This window comes from Ovis aries, chromosome 19, assembly GCF_016772045.2.
Source record: "Ovis aries strain OAR_USU_Benz2616 breed Rambouillet chromosome 19, ARS-UI_Ramb_v3.0, whole genome shotgun sequence".
Classification (NCBI taxonomy): Eukaryota; Metazoa; Chordata; class Mammalia; order Artiodactyla; family Bovidae; genus Ovis; species Ovis aries.
The window spans coordinates 59889614-59913822 of record NC_056072.1 but is presented as its reverse complement, the minus strand read 5'-3'; the positions used below and the strand labels follow the sequence as shown (position 1 = coordinate 59913822).

The 24209-nt window shown below is 58.0% G+C and overlaps 1 long non-coding RNA gene across 1 annotated transcript in view; it reads left to right on the top strand.

Moving 5' to 3' along the window:
* The first annotated feature begins 21757 nt into the window (after positions 1-21757).
* Positions 21758-24209, top strand: part of LOC121817308 (uncharacterized) — a 36500-nt gene continuing 34048 nt past the window's right edge. Inside the window, exon 1 of the long non-coding RNA XR_009597527.1 lies at positions 21758-21987. This is a non-coding gene — a long non-coding RNA (uncharacterized LOC121817308). The remainder of the gene's footprint in view (positions 21988-24209) is intronic.

Sequence of the window (24209 nt, the reverse complement as noted above, 5' to 3'; positions counted from 1 at the left end):
CGGGCCCCGGGGCGACCGTGGAGCTGGCTTTCAGCTCTGCTCCACTGCAGTCAGCTGTAACTCACTGAGACTTGGATTTAGACGGTGACCTTGAGTTTCCGTGTCAGACCCAGAGCTGTGATCTCAGGCAGTGAACCTGAACCACGGCTGAAAGGAGAGAGCAAACAAGGGCTGGGATAGCCCCCAGGAAGTCTGTTCCCCCGCTGCACTGAGGAGGCGCCTGGCCGGCCCCCCATCACCCCCACCCCACCGGGGCAGCCACCAGGGTCCTGGAGCAAACAGCCACTTACTCCCTGTTCTGAAGAGTCCCTGCAGGTGAGTGATGGACAAGGTGAGACGGTACAGACTATCGGAAACGGTGGTGTGTCTACCGAAGATGCAGAAACAGGCGGAGGGAGTGAGCTCACCAAGGGGGTCAGTTATAAAATTAACATATCAAAATCAATGCCTTTTTAATGTAAAACGTAAACAGCTAAAACTGTAATAAAGGAAAAGAATGCACCCTCAGTGGCAACTGAAAATGTGGACTGCCTAAAAAAACTGAAGGAAAGCGAAGGGCTTCCATGAAGAGAGTGGTGAAGCTCGACTAACAGACATAAGATAGGATAATTGGAGAGTCCTACCTTTTTATTAACTAGGAAGACAAAGTTGTAAAGATGTCAGTCCTCTCTGCATCAAAATTCTAATTGAATTTTTTGACAAAAAAGCTCAATTGAACTTGACAAAAGTATTCAAAATATGAACAGATACATCAACGGAAGAGAAAAGAGAATCCAGAAATAGAGCCAGGAATGCATGAGGGTTTAGCAGCTAATAAAAATGGCATGAAAAATCGAGGAGATGACGGATTGTTTAATAAATGGTACTGGTATAAATGTGTAACCATTTGGAACAAATAAAGCTGAATCTCTGCTTCATTTCTTATACTAAAAAAAAAAATCCGAAAGCATCAAAATTCAAATGTCAGAAATGAATCTAAAAACGTAATGGAAGAAGGCGTGGGTGATGTTTGCTGGCGAGGAAAGCCTTTCTGAGAGCCAGGGTGGAGGGGCTGAGAGATTCGAAGTACCTTCTGAGGAGATCAGAGGCGACCGGGAACCACTCCTTGCCATCCAGAAGCAGAGGTCACTTGTCTCCAGTATGTGAAACACTCATACAGATCACTGAGGAAAAGTTACAGCACCGTGGGAGAGCAGGCAAAGTGGATGAGCAGGCAGACGACCAGAGAGAAAAATAAGCGTTTCTCCTCCCCCTAAAGAGGAAGACGCAGAGCAGGCCGATTTCCCCGTGGAGGAGCGAGATCAAGGTAAATCAAGGCTGCGACACAACGCTCGCCTCCCCTCGGGAGAGTGGGAAAGGCTGACAGCCCGCCGCGGGTGAGGGGTCAGTGGTGGCGTGCGGCCCGAGACTGTCCGGAAGGATCCTCTGGTCTCCTCCCCCGGGAGGAGATTCCAGGGACGCGTCTACACACACCTTACGCAGAGACGCCTGTGCAGGTGCGTCCACCGCTGCCTTGTCCAGAACAGTGGGCTGTGCACGCACACAACTCCAGCGTCCAGCGTGCGGAGGGGGCGGGATAATCCGCCCCGGTCAGGTGACCAGTCTCTGACATGGGACCGAGGAGATGGGCTGGAGATGAGCCCGCTGCCGGTGGAAATGCAGGCTGACCTCGCTCCTGTGTCTGGGCCTCGGGCACCACTGTGCTCCCCACCCTGTCTGCTCCGCAGGCCCCTGGCCCCCAGATACCCCGTCCCCGTCACCACCCCCCAGAGTCTTACTCCCACGTGCAGCTGTGAGCACCCCGCGCCTGGCCCTGCTCCCCTCTGTGTGGGTTGCCCTCCTCTGGCCCTTCTCAAGTGGACTTTCCTCTGAAGCCTCCCCCTCCAGGAGCCCTTCCCTGACCCCAGCAGGCTTCCTGCCCCTCATCCTCTCCCCGGACGCCTGTCACTCTCTTGACAGCATCGTTGGAACTGGAAGGCTTGTCCAGTTGATGACTGAGGGCCAGGCAGAGCTCAGCCTCTGTGTGGGTCGAGCTCCCTGCCTACCCTTCCCTGCCTCCTTACCCAACGAGGGCATCCCACCCACAGCAGGTGACGGGGCGTGAAGGGCATCTTCAAGAGTCTGGCAAGCTCTTCCCTGGTTTTAGAGATGAGACCAGTGGGCCCTGCGACACGCTGCCCAGACCCCTGGCTGGGAGCGGTGCTGAAACAGAAAGTCCTCACCACTGGCCTTCTCAGGGTAGGCTCCCCCGCCGCAGATGCCGCTGCCCCAGCAGGAGCGCCCACATTGGGGAGTCAAGGCCTGCTCACCTCCCCAGGTCAGGATGCCTCTGGAGGCCCCTCCAGCTTGGGCCTCCTCGCCTCACCAAGGCTGCCAGAGCACCTGTGCTCGCCCTGGCGTCACCACCGGCCTGCCCCCCAGGGCCCTCCTCGGTGCACACCTTGCTCCCTGAGCTCTGACGTTGGTGGACCTGATGTTGGGGCAGGTGGGTCAGTGCCCAGCCCAGGTCGCACGGAGGATGCAGGAATCCAGGTCTCTCAGCTCCAAGCTGGTGGAGGGTGGGCACCGTCCAACCACCAGACGTTCACCCCAGTGCAGATGGGCCAGCTCACCTGATTTGGTGCCAGAAACCCCTGGCCGCGGCAGACAGGGCCCTCGGCGCTGGTAGGCGCGCAGGGCAGCTCCCCGCCAAGCGCCACCCAGAAGGTGTGAGCAGACGTCTCACCGTCTGCCGCTGCTCATTGTCAGAGGAAGCACCACATCCCAGCATTTGTTTGGAGGGAATTAGCTCATCACCTCCCTGCTAATGAAGCCAGGCTGTGCAAACAGAGGGGGAGATGGCAGGTTGTCTGTCTCTCAGGCGCCGCCCAGGAGCCCGCGCCCCAGGTGTCTTGGGTGCATTTTGAGAGCCACCTTCTCCAACCAGGCCGGAAGCCTGTGTGGGGGAGTCCGTCCTGGTGGTCAGGGACCCCGCCCACCCCGACTCTGGAGGTGCTGCCGGTGCAGGCCCCTTACTGTCTCAATGGCAACAGAATCACACAGCTACGGTTCGCCGCTTGGAAACAGACCCTCAGTGGGGCTCAGGGTCACTCCAAGTATTCACATTGGGCAGCCTGTGGGCGCAGTCATGTCAACTCTCTGCGACCCCACAGACTGTAGCCGCCAGGCTCCTCTGTCCCCAGGATTCCCCAGGCAGGGATACTGGAGTGGGGTGCCATTTCCTCCTCCAGGGGGCCTTCCCGACCCAGGGGTCGAACCTCAGCCTCTTGCGTCTCCTGCACTGGCAGGACGGCTCTTTACCACTAGCGCCAGCATCTAACCCCAGAATGTCTCATCACCCCAGAAGACACCCCATGTCTGCGAGCTGTCAGCCCCGACCTCCTATCCCTCCGTCGCCTCATCGCTTCTACCGTCCGTCCATCTCTGTGGCTTTGCCTGCTGCAGGCATCCGTATAAATGGGAGCGCACGGTATGCGGTCCTTGGGCCCAGCTCCTGTCACTCGGCACAGCGTTGTCAGGACTCACCCGTATCCTGCCTGAACCTGTTCTCCACTCCTTCCCGTGGTCAAGTAACGCCCCATATGGGCAGCACACACCTCGCGTATGCATCGCCAGCTGACGGACACCTGTGTTTTTTCCGCTTTGGGTCTCCTGTGGATGATGCTACTATAATCGGGTGTGTGTGAATATGTTTTCCATTTGCTTGGGTTTATACTCAGGAATGGAACTGGTGGGCCACATGCTAATTCTGTGTTTAACTTTTTGAGGGACTACCAAGCTGTTTTCCACAGTGGCTGGAACATCTCACAATCCAGGAGTGGATTGTAACAAACAACATTTGCTATTTCCTTTTTTTTTTTTTTCTTATTATAGTTATCCTGATGGGTGTGAAGTCATGTCTCTTTGTGGTTGGAATTTGCATTTCCTTAATAGCTAAAGATAGTGAGAATCTTTCCAGGTGCCTCTTGCCCAGTTTATATCTTCTTTGGAGAAGTCTGTTCAAATCCTTTGGCCATTTTTAAGTGAGTTATTCATCTGTCTACTGGGGGGCTGAAAGTGTTCTTTATATATCCTGCATCCTACACCCATCTTCAAATACATGATTTGAAAGCATTTTCTCCATTTTGTGGGTTTTTTTTCCCTTTTTTGATAGTGTCCTTTCTTGACAGAAGTCCACTTCATATGAAGTCAAACTTACCTATTTTCCCTTGATTGCCTGTGGTTTTGATGTCATAGCTAAGAAACCATTGCCTAAGCCAAGTTTCTCAGCCCTTCCCCTATGTTTTTTTCTAGGACTTTTCTAGTTTCAGCCCTTAGGTTTGGGTCCGTGGTCCAGTCGGGATTCGGTTTTGTGTTTGGTGTGAGGGAAGGGTCCAAGCCCATCCTTTCGTGCCTGGAGGCTCAGTCGCCCTGGCTGCAGTAGCAGGAGAGACATCTCTTCTGCACTGAGCAGTCTTGGCACCTGTTGCAAACCGCTGGGCCAGAGCCATTCGCGGGCTCTCGGTCTCGTCCTTCGGCCTAGGGACCCGCCCCAGGGCCGCACAGTCCTCACCGCCGCAGCTTTGCGGTGAGCCTTGAAACGGAGATGCGGAGTCCTCCAACTCTGTCTTTTCTCAAGACTGTTCTGGCTCTTCCGTGCTAACTCCAGACACCCTAGACGTTCAGGCAGCTGCACCCGCTCCAATGCCTTTGAAGCACGACAGGACTGGTAGGTTAGCAAAGCCGCCTGGTTTCAAGATGGCATCTCAGCTCAGTCTTTAGATGCTCAGGGCTTGCTTGCGTCCTAAACACAGGATGCTCTTCACGTCCACGTGGAAGAGCCCTTCTTTCCCTCGCAGCTTCCTCCGCCATCAGGAATGGCCGCGAGAGGGGCCTGGCATCCCTCTGTGGGTCGTAAGCCAGCATCCCTGCCAGGGGAGCTTCTGGGACAGAGAACACAGCATCTGAGGGGGCAGCAGAGGTTCCAGCTCAGGTCTTCAGGGGGCACAGCTCTCAGCGCATGCAGAGGCACCTGAGCATCTGAGAGCCAGCGCCTCCTGGCACGTGGGCACGCCCCCTGCTCTGCCTTCTTGCCAGCCCGACTCTGCCTGCCCCTCGATCGTCTCCCTGCTCCGAACTGTGGGCATGATGTCCAGAGCCAGGCAGCTTGCTGGTGATGTGAGACAGGACAACTGGGGACAAAGAGTCACCAGGCTTTAGAAGCAGGAGCGCCTGGGATCTTGGAGGGCTGCTTTCTCAAGGTTTCTGATTCTGTGGGTTAACCACATGTTTATTAGGATAATTCCTGAAGTCCAAGAAAATTAAGGTTGCTGTTACTTTCTGCCAAAAGCGTTTCTAATACATCAAGTGACGGCAAGTAACATGGACGTTCCATTCAAAGCTGTAAAATGACATTTTTAAGTTTTAAAAATGCATTGAGGACTTCATCAAAATTAAATAGTCTTGCTTCTCAAGAGACACTCTTAGGAGAATTAAAAAGCAGCTAAGGACTGGGGGGAAAAGTGTTTACCAAACACAGATCTGATGGAAGACTGATATCCAGAATGTAAAATGGACTCTTCCACTCAATAATAATAAGACAGAAAACCCACCTAACATGGGCAAAAGATGAAAACAGACACTTCATCAAAGAAAGGATACAGATGGCAGACAAGCGTGTGGGGCGGCACTCACTGCCATCAGTCACTGAAAGTGAAAATGCTAGTCGGTCAGTCGTGTCCGGCTGTTTTTCAACTGCAGCCCGCCAGGCTCCTCTGTCCGTGGGATTCTCCAGGCACGAATACCAGACTAAGTTGCCATTTCCTTCTCCAGGGGATCTTCCCAACCCAGGGATCGAACGCAGGTCACCCACGTTGCAGGCAGTTTCTTCACTATCCGAGCCACCAGGGAAGCATTGTCATTAGTCATCAGGGAAATACAGGCTAAAGGCACAAGCACTTCAGATCCTGTGGGCTACAATCCAAAGGCTCACAGTAACGGGTGTGGACGAGGACAGGACAGCGGGGATGCCCACATGTTGCCCGTGGGGACAGAGAACGGCACGTCCTCCCTGGGAAAGAGTCTGGCGGGTTCTGATAAATTTCCTAGTCAACAGCTTCACGCCTGGGTGATAAAAGTGAGCCCGTGTGGCCAAAGGTGTGTGCCCATATTTGCAGCAGGTCACTTATGCCCAGGTCACCCCGGAAGCATGCCAGTGCCCCTCGACAGGGGAGAACCAGAGGAGCTCAGTGCGTGTTAACAGAGTCCACATCGAGGGTGGGCCTGACACCCAGTGAACGACGCCAGACTCAGCTGCCTCGCCCGGGTGCATCTCCATGAGATCCTGGGAAAGGCAGGGGCGTGCTGGGGGAAGCGAGCGGCTAGGCTGGGGCACTGAGGAGTTTGGGGCGACGGCACCATTCCGTGTCTCGTGATTCTGGTTAGGCAAATATCGGCGCTTGTCCAGACTCCTGGGACCACACACTCAAAGGGGCCAATCTGACTGCATGACGACTTCAGTAAACCCGCTTTCCAACAAACACTCTAAAATAGACTGCGGCCGATGATTTTTTGATGATTCGCATTGGAACACAATATGTAAAGCCCAGACAATGGGCAGTGCAGGGAGCACGCTGCAGGTCTGGGTGGAACTTGTTTAGGACGATGGTGGCATCGGGCTGGGAGGAAGGGGCCAGATACAGCGCCCAGTGAGCACAGCCCCGTTCAGGCAAGCTTCTGGGAAAGGAGCGCCATGCAGCAGGCTGGACCTGGAACACCAGGTCAGCAGCCACGGGGCCGGGGGACCCAGATGAGGTGGGAGACGGAGGGGCCTGGGGTGCTCTGGGGTGAGGGCCCCGTCGAGTACCTCAGCCGTGGAGGTTGCCGGAACTCAGAGCACGTGTCACTGTGTGGAAATGACGCCTCAGTTATGTGAAGTGTACACAGCTGACTTTTTCAGTGAGCTGCGTGAAAGAAAATTATTAGATAAACAATTGCGCAGGTGGTTCACCGGCACAGCAAGAGTCACGGAAGTGGGAGTAGAGTGAGGATGTTTGGAGAAACACAGTCCCAATTATACGCGTCTCTAAAGAGGAAATACTGGCTGGGGAAGGTGCGTCGGGGGATGTTTTCTCCCAGCTGATCCAGAGCTGTTAGCCTATCTGTGGTTTGTCCTCCCAGGAGGAGAGAAAGAGGCTGACCGGCCACCCAGCCCTGGGCCTGACTGCAGCACAGAGATGCTCCGAGGGGGGTTCACAGGGACCGCTGACAGGGCGTGGGCAGGTCACCCCGAGGGGCGGTGGGGACGCCCTCAGGCCAGTTCCAGAGGCAGGAGAAAGCTGATTCCAGAATCCAGAGGAAGGGGCGTGTTGGGGGTGCCGGCGGGGCTGGGGCTCCCACAGAGGAAACCTGGGCACCACCCACCTGGGTCCCACCCTGTGTTCTCCCGCTGGTGCCCGGCCTGAAGGCTGAGACAAAGGGCGAGGGGTCCACAGGGCATGTGGGGAGGCCAGGCAGGCCTTCTGGGCTGGGCTCTGAAGGCAGGCTCCAACTTACCCAGGAATGGGGCGGCCAGCAGGTGAGGCGTCAGGATCCTGTTCCTCAGTTCAGCTCAGTTCCGTCGCTCAGTCGTGTCCGACTCTTTGAGACCCATGAATCGCAGCACGCCAGGTCTCCCTGTCCATCATCACTCAGACTCACGTCCATTGAGTCCGTGATGGCATCCAGCCATCTCATCCCCTGTCGTCCCCTTCTCCTCCTGCCCCCAATCCCTCCCAGCATCAGAGTCTTTTCCAATGAGTCAACTCTTCACATGAGGTGGCCAAAGTACTGGAGCTTCAGCTTTAGCATCATTCCTTCCGAAGAAATCCCAGGGCTGATCTCCTTTAGAATGGACTGGTTGGATCTCCTTGCAGTCCAAGGGATTCTCAAGAGTCTTCTCCAACACCACAGTTCAAAAGCATCAATTCTTCGGCACTCAGCCTTCTTCACAGTCCAGCTCTCACATCCATACATGACCACAGGAAAAACCATAGCCTTGACTAGATGGACCTTAGTCGGCAAAGTGATGTCTCTGCTTTTGAATATGCTGTCTAGGTTGGTCATAATTTTTCTTCCAAGGAGTAAGCGTGTTTTAATTTCATGGCTGCAGTCACCATCTGCAGTGATTTTGGAGCCCCAAAAAATAAAGTCTGACACTGTTTCTACTGATTCCCCATCTATTTCCCATGAAGTGATGGGACCGGATGCCATGATCTTCATTTTCTGAATGTTGAGCTTTAAGCCAACTTTTTCACTCTCCTCTTTCACTTTCATCAAGAGGCTTTTTAGTTCCTCTTCCCTTTCTGCCATAAGGGTGGTGTCATCTGCACATCTGAGGTTATTGATATTTCTCCCGGCAGTCTTGATTCCAGCTTGCACTTCTTCCAGCCCAGCGTTTCTCGTGAGGTACTCTGCATATAAGTTAAATAAGCAGGGTGACAATATACAGCCTTGACGTACACCTTTTCCTATTTGGAACCAGTCTGTTGTTCCATGTCCAGTTCTGACTGTTGCTTCCTGACCTGCATATAGGTTTCTCAAGAGGCAGGTCAGTTGGTCTGGTATTCCCATCTCTTTCAGAATTGTCCACAGTTTATTGTGATCCACACAGTCAAAGGCTTTGGCATAGTCAAGAAAGCAGAAATAGATATTCTTCTGGAAGTCTCTTGCTTTTCCCATGATCCAGTGGATGTTGGCAATTTCTCTGGTTCCTCTGCCTTTTCTAAAACCAGCTTGAACATCTGGAAGTTCACGGTTCATGTACTACTGAAGCCTGGCTTGGAGAATTTTGAGCATTACTTTATTAGTGTGTGAGATGAGTGCAGTTGTGAGGTAGTTTGAGCATTCTTTGGCATTGCCTTTCTTTGGGACTGGAATGAAAACTGACTTTTTCCAGTCCTGTGGCCACTGCTGAGTTTTCCAAATTTGCTGGCATATTAAGTGCAGCACTTTCACAGCATCATCTTTCAGGATTTGAAGCAGCTCAACTGGAATTCCATCACCTCCACTAGCTTTGTTCATAGTGATGCTTCCTAAGGCCCACTTGACTTCACATTCCAGATGTCCGGCTCTAGGTGAGTGATCACACCATTGTGATTATCTTGGTCATGAAGATCTTTTTGTACAGTTCTTCTGTGTATTCTTGCCACCTCTTCTTAATATCTTCTGCTTCTGTTACGCCCATACCATTTCTGTCCTTTATTGAGCCCATCTTTGCATGAAATGTTCCCTTGGTATCTTTAATTTTCTTGAAGAGATCTCTAGTCTTTCCCGTTCTGTTGTTTTCCTCTATTTCTTTGCATTGATCACTGAGGAAGGCTTTCTTATCTCTTCTTGCTGTTCTTTGAACTCTGCATTCAGATGCTTGTACCTTTCCTTTTCAGAGACCCCTGGAAATCGCGGGGCAGGGAGCACGGTGCAGGCCCTGGGGAGGCAGCTGGGAGCCCGGGAGGTGTGGAACACAGGCGGGAGCCCGTGCTGCCGTTTCCTCAGAAGGAAGCCGCGTGTCGGGTGAGAGGGTGAGCCGGAGCAGGACTGGCTGCCTGGGGTGTCATCTGGTGCTGGCCCCGGGCGTCAGCGAAGGGGGCGGCATGGGTGAGGAGGGCGAGAGCGGCCCAGCATCTCGGTGTTGCAGAGTTGAGTGCATGGTGGGCAGGGGGGCCCTCTTATGTCTCCAAGATCCGCTCGACCCCCGAGGGCGGTCCCCGTGGGTCAACAAGGCCAGGAGGGCAAACCAGAAGTACAGAAGAAGGGAACCGTGGTTCTGACCCGGGAGTTGGGGGAGACCGGCTCGTGTGGGTGGGGGCGTAGTCATGTGAATGTGGGCGGGGCATGCTCGTGTGGGAGGGGCGTGATCCTATGGACGGGGCCGCGGTTGTGGGGCGTGGTCTGTGAATGGGGGCGTGGCCTGTGGGCGGGGCATGGTCTGTGACTAGGGCGCGACCTGTAGGCTGGATCCTAGTTTTGTGGGTGGGGGCGTGGTCGTGTTGGGGGGCGTGGCCTGTGGGCGGGGCATGGTCTGTGACTAGGGCGTGATCTGTAGGCAGGGTCCTGGTCTTGTGGATGGGGGCGTGGTCTGTGGATGGGGGCGTGGTTTGTGGGTGGGGCGTGGTGGTGTGGGGGCATTGTCCGAATGGGGCGTATCCTGTGGGCAGGGCCGTGGGGCGTGGTCTGTGGATGGGGGCGTGTTCCTGTGGGCGGGACTTAACTGTGGTTGTCACTGGACTCCACGGGCCCCACAGCTCAGGCTCCCACCCAGGACCCCAGGACCCAGGCCCAGGTGCCAGAGGGTATCAGGAAGTGGTCAGCTTCTCCGGTCCCCTTCTAAGGCTCCGCCTCCAGGCCACACTCGGCCCGCACCACCCCCTCCCTGTCCCAGCAGCAGCTCCGCAGAGGGCTGCGGCCCTGGCCCATGTCCCTCTGTTGTTTCCAGGCCTGACTCCCGCCCACCCCACACAGGGGCTCCAGGAGCCCAGGGATGGTGACCCCGCTCCCGCTGGTTCAACCTGTGCCCAGTGGGAACCAGATCTGAGATCCCCGGCTGCAACCTGAGCTGCTTAGGCCAGGGCTTGAAGGTAGGGGAGATGCTCCCCCCTGGGGGAGGAGCGACCACGTGGAGCCAGAGGAAGACACCAGGCCCGCTCCGCACTCCCACTTGCACCCTGGTGGCCACAGGCCCAGCTTGGGCAAGACGACAGGAAAAGACGTATGACAGGAAAAGACGAGAAGACGTGCCAAGGACAGGCCTCGGGTGGCAGAGAGGAGGAGGGAGGCTGGGGCGTTGACAGGAGAAGCCATTCGTAGACACCTACTTGGGCTCCGCGTTGCTGGCCTCCTGCTGCCTTTGTGCAAGCAGATGGCTGGGCCACAGCCAGAAAGCTCCCGGTGGGGAGCCCGCCAACGGTGGGGGTGGCGGTGGGAGGGGTCCACGCTCCAGGGCCGCCTTGCTTGAACCGCTCCCAGCTCCCGGGTCTTGCGGCCTCCATGCCAGACGCCAGCCTGCAGCCTGGCAGCCTCACCTCCCTGCCGCTCACTCACCATCCACCGCGGCTCAGAGGTCAGCCGGGGAGCCTCTGCATCCCTGCCCCAACCTCAGCGCCGTGGAGGGGGCTCAGTCCCTGGGCCGGCTTCCTGAGGTTCCCCCTTCACTGCACTGTCTCTCTGTTGTAGCTGCTGAATTCCTCAGTGTCTCCATCTGTAAAATGGGACTGATAACGGTCCCCTCCCAGAGCCTGGAGAGAGCTGGGATGAGCGCCTGACTAGGGGAGGGGGTTGTGGTGTGGGGGCCCTGCTGGCAGGTGGGTGGCACTGCTCTGGAAGCTGACACGCGGCCTGCTGCTCACCGGTGTCCTCACCAGCCCGAGTCTGGCTTGTGGGCAGAGTGAGTGCCGCACCGTGATCACAGCCCCAGAAGCAGATGGTCCGGCCCAGCCTGGACTCACCGGGCTCTGGGCCTGGCTGCTGGGCGGCAGGGCTGCTGTGCTCTGGGTGCCCTGTGGCTCTGGCTCTGTTAATCCCCATGGCAACCAGGTCTGGGCTGGGCAGGGGATGCGGGGGTGGGGGGCGCTTCTGCGGTGCCTCCTGAGGCTGTCTGTCAGGTCCTGAATGGCCAGAGCCTGGCCCCTTTGTCCACCCCTCACCCCGGCCCCCACATGTGGCTCCCCCTGAGCTGGCTATGATGCTGGAGGCTGAGCTGCCGCGGGCGATGCCAGCCCAGTGCTGGCGGAAGGCTCCAGGCCCTAATCACCCACCCAGCACCTGGCCATCAGCTCCCTCCAGGCACAGGGTGGCTGCACCCCTCCCCCCGCCTGCCTGTTAGCCCAACACAATTAGGACCCATTTTTTCTGTTGTGTGGATTGCTGAAAAATCGTTTTAAACTGTCGCCCTCTTTTTTTCATGCTTTGGAAAGGGAAGGCGCCAGAGAAGATGGAAACAGAGAGGCCTACCAGCACCCCGCCTGGCTCCCTCCCCCATCCCCCCTCTTCTCCTGACCTGTTCCCTTGGCAACCATCAACTCGCTGCTGCAGTATTCAAAGGGAATCTCAGAGCTGCACATCAAGTGGGACACGGGGGTGTTTGCAGTTGCCTGAGACCCATGGAAGGATGGACAGACATACGCACACACGGGGAGATGGAGCTAGACAGACAGAAACAGAGAGACAAAGACACGGGGAGACCTGGGGACCAGAGATGCCAGGGCTTCAGGCGGCACGACGGAGGCAGACGGACACTCAGGGAGAGACAGAGGCAGACAGACACTCGGGGAGATGTCGAGAGAGACGTGTGGGGAGAGAGGGGGAAAGGAGCAGACAGGAGGGATGGAGGCGCGGGGCAGGCAGGGGGTGGGGGGCTGGAAGGAGGATAAAACGGGGCTCAGACTCGGGAGGTGAGGCGACAGGCGGGCGGAGGAGCAGGAGGCGCGGCAGCCTGGGCCTGCATCAGGGGCCCCCCAGGGCCCTGCCAGCTCCAGCCGGGGTGTCTTCTCGCCTCCTTCCCCGCCCCCTCCTCCACCCCCCCTCTTCCCCCGCTCCCTCCCCCTCCTCCCATTCCCCTCCCTCCCCTCCCCCTCCTTCCCCCTTCCTTTCTTTCCCCCTCCTCCCTCCCCCTCTTCCTCCCACCTCCTCCCCCTCTTCCTCCCACCTCCTCCCCTCCCCCTCCTCCCCCTTCCTTTCTTTCCCCCTCCTCCCTTCCCCCCTTCCTTCCCCTCCTCCCCTCCCCCTCCTCCCCCTGTTCCTGCTTCTCCCCACCAGCCCCCTTGCCTCCAGGAGGCAGCTCCCTGCTTCCCTCAACGGCTGCCCCTCTGGCCTTTGTTAGAGCTTCTTTGCAACCTGGCCTGGGGCCTGTCCCTCACCACAGTCACCTGTGCCTCTCTGGCCCTGGTGCCGTCCTAAAACCGCGAGTGGTTTTGCTCAGATGCCGAGGGTGGAGTTCTAGACCCCGTGGCAGACACAGGGAAGGGTCGACCAGGAGCACCCTTGAGGGGCACAGCCGGCCCGTCTCCACAGGGTCTCTGGGGAGGGTCCTGGAACCCTTGGGGCTGGGAAGGGGTCAGATCAGGGCTGAGTCACAGCCACATGGGAGGGGCTGGGGACCTCGGGCAGCTGTCTGCCCATGCCCTTCCATCACGTAAGACCCCTCGCCTCACTCAAGCCTAAGAACTCCAGTCTCTCAATAACTGCATGAGCCCGACCACAGGACACTGTCAGTCGGAAGGGAATAAAGAAGTAAAGATACTGGGGCCAGAGGGCAGAGGACAGAGGGCAAGGGTACCACCAGAGTCACGCTCAAATGGAGCAGGACAGACAACCTCGATCCAAACACCAGCTCTGCCGCCGTGGCTCAGCTGGTGAAGAGTCTGCCTGCAGTGCAGCAGACACAGGAGACCTGGGTTCAGTCCCTGGGTTGGAAGGTCCCCTGGAGAAGGAAATGGCAACCCACTCCCGTATTCTTGCCTGGGCAATCCCATGAGCAGAGGAGCCCACTGGGCTACAGTCCATGGGGTCACAAAGAGCCGGACACAGCTGAAGAGACTAACCACAGCACATACGCTGCTGAGGTCATCAGGCAGCTGGGCCTCAGCTGTAAAATGGGTGAACAGCTGCACGAGAGGCATCCGATTGAAGGCAGTGACATCTGACAAAGTCACGGTCACAGCTTCTCGGCAGAGTCGCAGCTGGACGCCACACAAGCTCAGAGGCCAGCAGGACCAGCAGCAGGGAATGCGAAGGGCAGGAGGGGCTGAGGACCAGCCACCCTGTGGACCCAGCACAGGGGCTCCACAGAGATTCCAGAGCAAGACAGAAATATAGGTGTCTTTATACCAATCTTTGGGTTTGACGTCTTGGGAACCACCTCCATCTGCTACCGGACGAATCCAGCCTGCTGCTCCTGCTGGAATGAGAAATCTGAAAGGTGCGCTTGGGCCAGAGCTTGGGGGCGGGGGCGGGGGGCGGCGGCTCTGGTTTAAAAGTCAGTTACAGTATAGCTTTGCTGAATCGACAGAAAAGGTGGTCCCTGAAGGCGGTTCCTGCCGGGAGCTGCCCACCTGGAGCGGAGCTTGCCTGGCGATCTGCATGCTGGGCCCCAGTGAGCTGCCGTCCACCGTCAGGGGCGCCCGTGGGGGCGGCCGGCAGCCCTGGAGGCCGAGAGGGGCGGCTGATCCTGCAGGTCCTGCCTTAGGAACCCTGCAGCAGCCCCATCCCATTCCCCAGGCCCCCAGCCCAGGTGCAGGGCCTGGACCCAGCCTCCATGACCCCCGTCAGAGCCCTGGGCCCCCCCCACTGCCAGAGGACCCCTCCCCACCCCTGAGCTGCTGGGTGACTGACCCCCACACGTCTCCACACGCCCCTCCCTCTGCACGGCTCGTGCCCATGGCCGGGCCCCCAGAAGCATCGTGTCTCCCCTGAGGGCAGCGGCCCAGGCCTTGAGATCAGGGCAGGTGTGTCCCGGGTGCTTCTGTGTGGAAGGTGCCAGCTACCAGCAGAGCCCATGCCCCCGGCCCCCATTCCACAGGGGCTGGGACACACCCCAGGGACAGCAATTGGGGAGGGGGGAGCCTCAAGGCAGTGCCCCCCCAGCTCAGGGTCCCCCACGTCCACCTTCTCAATGCTGCTGCACAAGGAACCCCGGGACCTCACGATCAGCCCCCCTTCTGCCTGAGCTAGTGGGCTCCCTGTCACTTGCAACCAAATATATCACCCAGAACCTCCTGACTCAGAAGTCCTGTATTTTTAACAAGTTCCCAGGTGACTCACGGGCTGAACTGCACCCGAGAACCACTGACAGGCTTGCTGCCAATTAGGCTGCTGCGTCTGGGGCTCGGGCCTCTGCGCACGAACCTGTCAGCTCCAATCCCAGGGCCTGCCCTTGCCAGCGGCGCACGTCAGGCCCCTCACAGTCCTGCGCGCCGGCGGGGGGTGGGGGGTGGGGTGGCTGGCCTCTGCCTTCACTCCCAGAGCAGCCCAAGCAGGCAGCCCCCAGCCCAGGGAGCCCCCAGAGCCTTCTCTGGTGGTCAGAAGAGATGAGGCACGGGGGGGGGGGGAGCTGGAAGAGCAGAAGCAAGTGGGGCATCCAGGACGAGCGTCCCCCCTCCTCGCTCTCATCATCCTGACCCACCGACTGTCTGCTGACCTCTGCTGGACTTGGGGTCCACGATGCACACAGGGACCCCCACTCTCTGCTTGGGGAGGGCTGCGTCCATCAGGTCGCCACCCAGTGAGCAATGACCACAGGCCTCAGGAGAGGCGCCAGGCCTCGGCACCGCTGTCCTTGACCCCTCCTTCTCAGCGGGGCACACGGCCACGTGGATGCTACAGGGGCTGCATGACGAAGGCCCTTCCAAGCCGGGTGTGGGCAGAAGTCCGAGACTTCCGTAGAAGTGTCTTGTGGTTGGAGAGGTGACATTTCCTTGCCCTTCTTCCCTCCTTCTCAATGAAATGAAGGTGCGATTGCTGGAGGGAGAGCAGCCTCTTTGGTCCATGATGGGCTTGTTGCATGGAGCAGGACAAGAGAAACCTAACATGGTGGCCAACCATTGATCTCTCCCCAGCACTGAACCCAGAGCCTGCACACACGCTGGAGATCCCCCCAGGAAAGCCCCACTGCTCCTCTTCACTGTCATCTGAACGGAGAGAATGTGAGGTTTAAGACGGGTCCTGAGTTCCATGCTGGACTCACTTGTCCCCAAAATGGCTACAAAACCCGTTTTGTTCATCTTCGTACCTCCAGATTCAAGCCAGAGTCTGGCACACACAAAAAAGCAGGTTCCCTGAGACTCAGTGCCCTCGCCTGCAAAAGGTCACCAAGGAAAAGCACATTTAAAGGGGAAATATGTGTGTGTTTATTTGTGCTAAAGTGTAGACGACTGATAGGTTTGCATTTTAAAGAGGGGTATACCTGGACTCAGGGGTGTCCCACGTGGCGCTGCTGGTAAAGAACCCACCCGCCAATGCAGGAGGCTTAAGAGAGGGATTTCACTCCCTGGGTCAGGAAGATCCCCTGGAGGAGGAAATGGCAACCCACTCCAGTATTCTTACCTGGAGAATCCCCTGGACAGAGGAGCCCGGCGGGCCACAGTGCATGGGGTCGCACAGAATCAGATATGACTGAAGTGGCTCAGCACACACGAGCCTGGACTCAAAGGACCCCAGTGATAAGCCTCTGTCCCAGGTCAGCAATGAGAGTGTAGCTCATGTGTGGTGAGCACTCACTGTGTGCCAGACACTGTTCTAGGCCCTGAGAATAAAGCCTGAACATCAGAAGTCCCTGCTGGTGTTACCATTTAGTGTGGAAGACAGAGAACTAGCGTACAAGCCAGTAAATAATAGGTCAATAAATCAACACACACATCGAGTGAAGGACCCACATCCAGGACAGAAGGAGCTGCTTCAAAGCAATAAGGGACACACGACTCAACAGAAAACTGGGCCAGACTGGGGCAGAGCTTCAGGCACAGGACGTGTCGTTGGCCAGTGAACCCCCGAGAAGGTGCTCAGCTCCATTGTCAGAGAAATGCCCATTACAGTCCCAGTGAGCTACCGCTGCCAGCCTTTCAGGACGGTTATGACGGAAGGGACTGCGCAGTGCCAGGCATCTCGAGTCCTGGCACCCACTGTGCTGGGCGTGGGTCGACGGGTGCTGCCACCTTGGAAAATGGATTTGGGGTTCTGTTTAAGCTGAGCCCGCATGCTGCCGCTGACCAAGCAGCTCCATTCCTCGATCTATACCCAGCTGGGGGGCATCCTTATGCCCCCCAGAGCAGTAAACCGTAAGACAGTTCAGGGCCGCGTTGTTTGTGAGGGCCAGTGGGGACCGCCAGTGCTCAGGGGCATTAGGGCACAGCCCCCTGCCGCCTCCCAGCCCCTGCCTTTGCTGTAAAGTGAACAGGTAGGAGTTGGAGAAGCTGACCAACCCACTGTTCAGTCCAAGCCGAGTGACTATGGGCCCTTCTGCTTCCCAGGTTATGAGGCACAACCCAAAAGCAGGGAGCAGATAAATGGTTTTTTTCTTGTGCCCTTTTTTTCATGGAAAAAAGAATGTGTTTAAGAATGAGGATCCAGAGACAGTGGCCCCCATTTAGCAGAGCACATGCTGGATCTCTGAATCTGCAAAGGTGGATCGGGTCTGAAAAGAGGGGAGCTGAGCCTGCCTGTCTGATGAGCTTGGGGGGTGGGGCTGAGGGTCGAGGAGAAGAGGGCTGCAGGCGAGCAGGGTGTGGGCAGAGGGCAGAGGGTCTGCATGGCGGGGATATCTCTTGCTGGGTTATTTACAGGGGATACTGTGACTTCCTCTTCCATCTTTTTAAACCTTCATGCAGTTTTATAACACACCCATCTGCCTGGTGTCGGGAGGAGAAATGTGTCACACATCAGAAGCAGAACAGAGGCAGCCATATGGGGGAGAGAGAGACAGTCCGAAAACAGATCCTCTCAGAACAGAGAGGGAAGCAGCAACATGCGCCAGGACCCCCAGGGAGTCCGGGCAGGAACCATTTCAGAGTACGGAGATCCAGGGGCCAGAGCAACCCCTTTCCATAACACAAGACACGCCCCGCAAACTAATGTTTACTTAGAAAAAGAAGACAACAACCCTGAAGAAAATATTCACAGAACAGATCTGTTAGGCCAGGAAGAGAAGAAAATGCTGACGCTAGATGAGAGCAGAGGAATGCAAGGCTGGTTCAATAGCACGGCCCTTGGAGCTACTCACGACATCGGTGGTCCAACAGAGAGAAGCTTTGCTTATATCCTCAGGACTGAAAAGGAGTTTCATGGTATTCAACATCTGTCCTTGGTTTTTCCAAAATAGCTTTCAGAAAACAACAAATAAAAGGAACTCTCTCTCCTTTGACAGAATGTCTATCAGAAGCCAAAGAGCAAAGATCAGATCTCGTGATGAGAGACGCGGTGTTTCCTCCAGGGAGCACTCTCCCATTCTCTGGGGTAGACCTGTGTCCAGTCTCTCTGATACCTGCTTTCACTTCCTGCTCCTGTCTCCTCACAACTTTCTGATGGACTCTGTGCACTGGTCACATCTGTGGTTCCTGGGCCCAGAAGGATTTCCATCCCAGAGCAAATGTTGAGTAAATACTGAATGAATGGACAGCAGAAACCAATCAAAGATGCCCACTATCAAAATTATTACTCAGCGTTATCCTGGGGACTGTAGACACAGGAACAAGACAGAAAAAAAGACACAACCTATAAATACTGGAGAGGAAAAGCTCGAATACAAATCTTTGTGTCATAGAAACACTGACCTAAACTTTTCAAGAAGAAAATCCAGAAAACCATTCAAGATATGACAGGACGCAAAACTGAAGCACGATTTTCAAAGATCCCACATAAATTAGGGTGGTGCCAGCCACAGGGCCGCCCGATCAGAGTGGTTTTCCTCACACACCAGACCCTTTGCAAAGGTTCCATCTTCAACACAGTGGCTCCAGGGACTCCCCTGAGACCCAGATGTCTTTTCATCTCCCTGCCCGCTCGTGTCTCTGCCTGGCCCTGTGTGGCTGTGTTCTCTGGACAGGAAGTTCATGAGCATCAGGAGAATAGCCACGGGCCACCCCAGATGCCCCAGCTCCCTGTGGGCACATGCTCTCCCCTGAGGGAAGTGCTGGGGCTACTTGGCACCCCAGCGACAGGGTCAGTCATGCACCAAGTCACGATTGTCATTTGTTTTCCAGCCAAGGGCTTGGACTGTCCCATTGACTGTGTGTGTGTTCACACACACGTGAGTGCTGGTGGAGAGGGGTGTTGACGCTGACTGGCAGGCTCACCAGGACCACGTGGAGTGGGCAAGGAAGAGTTCCCATTGCCAGCGGTGCTGTTTCCACTGAGGAAAGGGGTGCAGACACCCAGAGGGGAAGGCACAGCTGTAGCCACTCCGGGCACTTCCCCTGGCTGCTCGGAACGTGTGCTCTTGCTGTGCGTCGTCACAGATAACCTGGTAAATCCAAGTCCACTGCTGTCCCCAGAGAGAGACGTCCATCCAGGTCCTTCCTGCAGCCCCATCTCCCAGCTCCCAGGGTGCCCTCCAGCAGCCCCATCTCCCTGCCCCCAGGCCCCCTCCAACCCCGCCCGCTGGCCACCCTGCCTGTCTACAGAATTCTCCCCCCACAGCTGTGTTCCGGCCTCCAGTCAGGCCCTCTGTGCGCAGGCGTCCCGCCCCCTCCCCTGCTCAGTGCGGTCCTCTAAGCTCCATGGTGTCTGGACTCTGGGGTGATTACCAAGCCCCCGGGCAGGTGAGGCTTCCCTGCCGGCTTCACTGGTCTTACTGGAAGCTCGTATCTGGAGCCGACCTACCGGCTTGTAGATGCGGCTTCTGTCCATCGCGTCTTTCGGGGTCTGCCTTGTGGCCTGCCCTTCGACCACCTGACCAGCTGTCATCTGAGGGCCCTCCCCTGGCCATCGGCCACCTCCCTTCCTGACGTGTGTGTGTATGTGCGTTGCGAGGTGGGGTGGGAACAGGCTCCAGCCAGGCACTCAGACCTGGCTCTGCAGTGGGGCACACCCCTGGTGTCCTCAGACCCCACTCCTGGGTCCACATCTTGAGCTGAGGGGGCCCCGGGACCCCTTCACCGTGGCCAGCACACACTGGGTCCTTCCTCTATCCAGGCCCCCTGCATTCCGACTCTCAGGCACTCCTGAGGTCTCTGCCCAGCTCACGACACTGTCACGGTTTCCTAGAGCTGTTCTAGGTTCAAGAGACAGAGGACTGGGAGCAAGAGGGAGGAGAGACGGAGGGGGCTCCCGCAGTCACTTCCGAGGACGTGGAGCAGGAGGCAGTGGGCGTGTAACTCAATCTGCCATCTGTAGCTTTTTCTTTTTTATCCCTGTATTAATAAAGGGTGTGTGGAAGGAGACTCAAAGGGAAATACAAAATCAGGATTGACAAAAGAAGAAGACGCTTCCCTCCTGCAGGGACCGAGGTGCACTCCCGGCAGCCGGCTTCCCTCCTGAAGGGACCGAGGTGCACTCCAGGGCGGGGGCTGGAACTCCAGGGTCAGAACCCCGCCCCAGCCCATGCGGCTCCCCAGGGAACGTCTGGTGGATGAAACGCTTGTTCCCTGGGTCCTTGTCCAGCAGCACAGCCGGGCTGACGGGAGCAGAGGCGTGGAGTCTCGTTCCTGCCCACATCCCCCTCCTCACACGCCGCCCAGGATGGACAGCGCCTCTGACGCTGTGTCACTGGACACGCAGTGATGTTTGCACCTGACTGCTGATCAGGTGACCTTTGGCGAAGCCCGAGAGTCTCAGGTTCAGACGAACCCTGGGGTGGGCGGTTCTCACCCTGCTGCCCTGGGCCCAGCCTGGCCGGGGAGGCGGGGAGGGGCTGGGGCTGGGGGCAGACTGTGCCCGCCGCGCTCCAGGGAGGAGCGGCTTCTGCTCTGACTTTCCAGGCCCGCCTGCCCGACTCCTCGGAAACAGCCCAGACTTTGGGGCCAAGCCTATGTCCACTGCTCCCTGGGTCCCCTGCTAGACCCTTGGTCTGGGCGAGTCTGAGCTGACCCGGCTGAAGGGAGGCCCTTCTGTCTCCTCTGAGCAGCGGCCTGTGCGTCTGGGGCCTGGGGCCTGGCCCTTACCCTCGATGACCCATCACGACTCACCTTGGTGTTGATGTTACCGGCACGCATCTGCTCCCCCCCAGGGGGCAACTGGCTCCCAGGCCCCTCTGTCCACATGTGGGCAGTGACCAGCCCCTGCTCCCCTCCCCCCACACGCCCCTCGGCCTCCCTGAGCAGCAGGAGGGTGGACGCGGGAAGTGGGTTCCCAGCGAGGGGACCCTGCGAGCTCTGCTTTGTGAGCTGAAGGCTGTTTATCAGCCTGCAGTTAACTTGCCTCTTTGACCGAGAGTTAAGCAGGAGTTCCTCCCCTTGGGGTGAGGGAGAGGCAGGCGTGTTAGTTAGCCATCCTGCTTCAAGGGCAGGGCCCACTGTAGCCTGCGCACTGAGCCCGCCGCGGGCTCTGCGGAGGCTGCCCTGCCTCCTGCCGGCCTGGGCCTGCCTGTCTCCGCGTCCCCATCTGTAAAGTGGCCTCCCTGCACCTGTGTCTCAGGGATGTGGGGGGTGCAAAGAGTGGCCTCCCTGGAAGCCCCAGCCTGAGGGCTGCCGTGGCCCCTCCCGGGGTGCTCCAGGCCTCTCCCTCCTTGCCTGGGGGGGTCCCTGCTGAACTCTCAGGTCGGGAGCTGGAGCAGGTGGAGGAGGCTGGTCGGGGGCTGTCCACCCCCATCCTGTAGTCATAAACCTCACTAAGCTGTGCGTCTACCTGAGGGCCTTGTGGGACAAGGCAAAGAAAAGCCAGACTGTATGGAGAGGTCATAGACAGAGGGTGTCTGAGTCTGTTATATGGAGGGTCATACGTGGGTGTGGCTGTACCTATAGTCAGAGGGTGTGTACACATTGGGGGTGTTTATAGATAGAGGATAAGTACACGTGTGGCTGTATCTGCAGACAGAGGGTATGACACATTGTAGGTGTGGCTGTATCTGTAGACAAAGGGGATGACACATTGTGGGTGTCTCTGCAGACAGAGGGTATGTACACGTTGTGGGTGTGGGTGTATCTGTAGACAGAAGGTATGTACACATTCTGACTTAGGGTGTAACTGTAGACAGAGTAGGTACACGTCATGGGTGTATCTGTAGACAGACAGTATGTACACGTTGTGGCTGTGGGCGTATCTGTAGACAGAGGGTATGAACACCTGTACAGGCATCAGGTGTGAAGCGTTAGGGAGACTTCCCAGGCAGAGGTGCGTTACAGAGCTCCTGAGCGGAACAGTGGAAGTGACCCGGGGGCCCATCTCTGATGAGCAGGTGGCCGCAGCACGGCAGGTCCACACCTTGGACCGTTGTTCAGCCGTGGGAGATGACATCGACAGGCCCCGTGGGGCAGGGACCCTGAGAGCAGCGTGTCGTCGCCCGGTGGGCTCTCCTCTCGCAGGACGCGTCCACAGGAGAACCCCGAGGTGGGGAGCAGGCTGGTGGTTTGGGGCTGGGGGAGGGGACGGGGAGTGATCGCTGACAGCAGGCTTCTCTCCTGCGCGGCAAAATGTTCTGGGATTAGTTACTGGCGATGGTTGCAGAAAGCAGGGAATTGTATGCTTTAAGGGGGGTTTGAGGCCTTCCCTGGTGGCTCAGACAGTAAAGAATCTGCCTTCAGTGCAGGAAACCGGGCTTCGATCCCTGGGTCGGGAAGATCCCCTGGAGGAGGAAAGGGCAACGCACTCCAGTGTTCTGGCCTGGAGAGCTGCATGGACAGAGGAGCCCGGCGGGCCCCAGTCCATAAAGTGGGGTTTGCCATCTGTGACCCGTGCGAGCGTGGAGGCGGGGCGACAGGGCTCCTCAGCCGCCCCCACACCCAGCTATGTGTCTCTAAGCATGTCACTGCATTTCCCAGTGGAAGACAAGACTCCTGGACCAGCCCCCACAGGCCATCCGGAGCCCCCACCCGTGACGCCTATCCATGCAGCCACACAGCCCGCTCCTGCCCTGTCTCTCCATCTGAGACGCCGTTCCGAGGCGCCGGGGCCTGGGAAGTGTCGATGCTGGGGTGCCAGCCACAGGGGCACCGGCCGGGCTGTCTCTGACCTCAGTCCGGGGGGCCCCACATCACCCCACTCTGTCCCCGGACCTTCTTCTGTGCCACCCCGGGATCCCAGCACCTTCCCCGGAGCGCTGTGAGATGGTCACGTCTTCCCCAGCCCAGCTGAGCCCCAGAGATGTGGCCAGCCGAGGGCACCTCTCCCCTGGGGTCACCCTGCAACCTGAGTTCCTAGCCCTCCTCGGCCTGGCCCCTGGACATGGGCAGGCCTGTGACCCGCGTTGGGCCATGGGCCACCAACAGGCACAGCTTCAGAAGAGGCTAGAGAGCACTTGCCCCTCCGGCTGCCCCGGGCCAGCTGTGGAGGGAAGTGGCCGTCTCTTTGAGGGAGGGGGCATGCCCCCCACCCCAGCCTCGCAGCAGATGGCCAGGCGTGGGGTGAGGCTCCTGCGGGCTGTCCGATTCCACCGTCCCGCCAACCCTCAGAACGGCGAGAAAGAGAGCACTGCTGAGTTACCCCACTGTATGTCCCTGGGGGTGAGGCACGCACGTGAGCTCATTCTCAGCTGAGTCTGACTCCCTGGGACCCCCTGGACTGTAGCCCACCAGGCACCTCTGTCCGTGGGATTCTCCAGACAGGAATACTGCAGTGGGCTGCCCTTTCCTCCTCCAGGGGATCCTCCTGACCCTAGGATTGAACCCGTGTCTCTTGCGTTTCCTGCGTTGGCAGGAGGGTTCTTTCCCACTGCCCCGCCCGGGAATCCTGCGCGTTGGGGATGGCTTGTTAAGTGGCAAAAGCTCGCTGATGCGCCTCCGCCCAGGAGGCTGTCCCCTGGAGCAGAGCAGCCGTCAGCGGATCCATCACCAGGCTCCCAGACCCTCGGGGCTTTGAGTAATTGGCGTCGCAGCCAATTAAAGCCTTGGCTCCCAGAGTGAGAAGCCCAGAATCGCGCTCCGTGCACCGCTGTGGCTTCCCTCCACATGGGGGCAGCTGCCTCCGGTCCCATGGCCACAGGGGAAGAGCTCCCAGACAAAGGGGTCAGGATGAACCGGAGCCGGATTTGAGCACATCGGAAAGGCTCCAGGCACGGCAGGGGCTGCCTGGGCTGCATCTGCCTCCAGGGGACACAGGCACTCGAAGGCCGCGGGGGACAGGAGACCTGGTCCGAGGCGGGGCCCGAAAGAGGCCCAGTGGATGGGCAAAGACATGGGGTGCAGGGTGGGCGAGGGGGGTCACAGCCAGCGTGAAGGCCCGGGGGCAGCCAGGAGGACCGGGAGGAGGTCACCGTGGTGGGGAACAGAGGTGGTGGCCCTGGGGGCCCCGAGCTGAGTGACTTCTTCAGGCCCGAGGAGGCTCCGAAGGGCTCAGGACAGGCGTGGTCCGGGGATCAGCGCCCCCCAGCTGGCTCCTCCTGGCCCAGGTATCGAAGGCTCTCTATCAGCAGCCTTCCCTGGCCCTCGGCTCCTGCTCCGCAGTCCCCTCGCCTCTGCACATAGCCCAGAGGGTCATCCTAAGAGGTGTCTCGACTCCACCCTCCACAGCGGCTGTGCCCCCGGGACAGGGTGGCAGGGACCCCCACTCGGCTGGCTGGCTGGCAGCCGGCAGCAGTCACAACACGGCCCACAGCGATTGGTGCTGGCATGCAG